This window comes from Schistocerca americana, unplaced genomic scaffold (genome assembly GCF_021461395.2).
Source record: "Schistocerca americana isolate TAMUIC-IGC-003095 unplaced genomic scaffold, iqSchAmer2.1 HiC_scaffold_47, whole genome shotgun sequence".
NCBI lineage: Eukaryota > Metazoa > Arthropoda > Insecta > Orthoptera > Acrididae > Schistocerca > Schistocerca americana.
The window spans coordinates 1,657,501-1,659,790 of record NW_025726203.1 but is presented as its reverse complement, the minus strand read 5'-3'; the positions used below and the strand labels follow the sequence as shown (position 1 = coordinate 1,659,790).

General features: G+C 57.8%; 1 non-coding gene across 1 annotated transcript in view; it reads left to right on the top strand.

Moving 5' to 3' along the window:
- The first annotated feature begins 1,862 nt into the window (after positions 1–1,862).
- Positions 1,863–2,290, top strand: part of LOC124584220 — a 1,903-nt gene continuing 1,475 nt past the window's right edge. Inside the window, exon 1 of the ribosomal RNA XR_006974621.1 lies at positions 1,863–2,290. This exon is cut by the window's right edge and continues 1,475 nt beyond it. This is a non-coding gene — a ribosomal RNA (small subunit ribosomal RNA).

Genomic DNA, 2,290 nt, shown 5'->3' with positions numbered 1-2,290 from the left:
CACACGTTGGGCCTTAACCCAACACACGTTGGGCCTTAACCCAACACACGTTGGGCCTTAACCCAACACACGTTGGGCCTTAACCCAACACACGTTGGGCCTTAACCCAACACATGTTGGGCCTTAACCTGCTCTGTAATTGTCATACGACGCGTTAAATTAGTGTAGTGTTGCCTAACTGCAACCCCCGCAACATAGTTTGCTACTCGCACTGCCCGGTCCGCAGTGTATCGCTTCATGTTAAACACCTTGCAGCTATACACTGTAATGTGGATGGCAGCAGGACGTACATGCTCAATGCCCTTTGCAGTTGTTCATTGGCATTTGCAGTTGTTCATTGGCATTTGCAGTTGTTCATTGGCATTCGCATGGCGAAGCACTTAGCCTACGCTGTGGTACGGCCTGTGTCAACTGTCCGCTGATGTTGTACGTCCAAATCACACACTGTACTGCACATTGGTCCTCATGTACTGAATGATACATCGTGGTACATGTGACCGTACAACGACTGCGCCAACAACGGCGAACCATGCGGTCCAAATGTTGTGCACTCAGCTACGTGTCGTCTCCCTATAAGAGCTGGATTGCAGTGTGGTATGCCCTGGATGGCGATCAGCATGAGCCGTCTGTTGATGTAGTGGCGCGTGTTGTCAGACGTAGTCGTCTCTTCTCACACACCGTGATAGCATGGTGCACTGCGTTCCACATCTGCGACATGCGACAGAGGCCGGTTGACAGTCGTTCGCGCAATGGACATCGCATACGTACGGGGGCCACCTTCCACGTGTTCGCGAAGCGTGCACATGTTGTTGCGTGTATGTGGGCAGACATAGTGTGTCGTGACACCTGACACAGGCATGCAACAATCGTTGAATTTGCAAATGGCGATGGACGCCTACGTTTGCTGGTGACGTTACGCAAATGAACAACTGGTAAACCGTTGTGGTGCGGTTGTTCTCGCTAGAGGTGAATCAGTGATGGCGACGATCGGTTGAGCTACCAACCGGTTGTTCCAGCGATACCCACCATGCCCACGAACGTGAATGGCATCTGGGTGTGAAGCGATACGCGGCGGTGGCTGGGTGGGACCGTCCCCGGCCGGTGAGGGGGGGCCTCCCGGCGTGCTGGCCGCGCGGTGCGTGGGCGCACGCGCTACAGCCGGCTGGTGGGGGCGGCCAGTGGCAGGCGCGCCGGCCGACGGAGGCGGCAGGCGGCGCAGCTGCGCGCCGGCGCACCCTGCACGCGGCGCCGTGCGGCCAAAGTAGGTCCTCGCGGGCCCGGTGCGAAGCGCGGTGGACATCTGCAGTGTGCTGGTCCGATTGAGGACTGTGTGCGCTGAGGATGCGCCGCCGCCCGGCGCTCGGCGCCGCGACGCCGTCTGCTGCTCGGTCGCCTCTGCGGTTCTCGCAGGTGGTTTGTATCGCAGCTGTGCGGACGTGTTGGCGCGTGCGCTGTGCTGGGAGAGTTCGCTTCGGCACCCAAGTGGGGCTTTTGTCCTTCTGTGGCGCTGGCGTTGGAGCTGCCGGTCACCGTAGGTGGCGCGTGTTGTCTCCCGCCGGCAATGCCACGACAGCACGCTCCCGGGCCTCTGTCGGCAGCGGCAAGCTCAGTTGGGAGCACGGGTGGTCGCACCTAAAGCGTCTACTCGCCAAACTCCGGGCGATTGCGCCTCTCTCGAACCCGACCAAGTACTTAGGACGGCGCTGCGCGCCGCCGGGACCTGAGAGGGTTTCGAGGTGTATGGTGCAGGGGAGCTCAGCCTCCTCCTGTTTGCAGAATAATTGAGCGGACGCTTGCGTGTTCGCGTGGGCCCCCGGGACACACTCCCGGGCGGCCGGCTGCTCAGCTCTAGTTGACGCAGCTCCCTGGTTGATCCTGCCAGTAGTCATATGCTTGTCTCAAAGATTAAGCCATGCATGTCTCAGTACAAGCCGCATTAAGGTGAAACCGCGAATGGCTCATTAAATCAGTTATGGTTCCTTAGATCGTACCCACGTTACTTGGATAACTGTGGTAATTCTAGAGCTAATACATGCAAACAGAGTCCCGACCAGAGATGGAAGGGACGCTTTTATTAGATCAAAACCAATCGGTCGGCTCGTCCGGTCCGTTTGCCTTGGTGACTCTGAATAACTTTGGGCTGATCGCACGGTCCTCGTACCGGCGACGCATCTTTCAAATGTCTGCCTTATCAACTGTCGATGGTAGGTTCTGCGCCTACCATGGTTGTAACGGGTAATCAGGGTTCGATTCCGGAGAGGGAGCCTGAGAAACGGCTACCACATCCAAG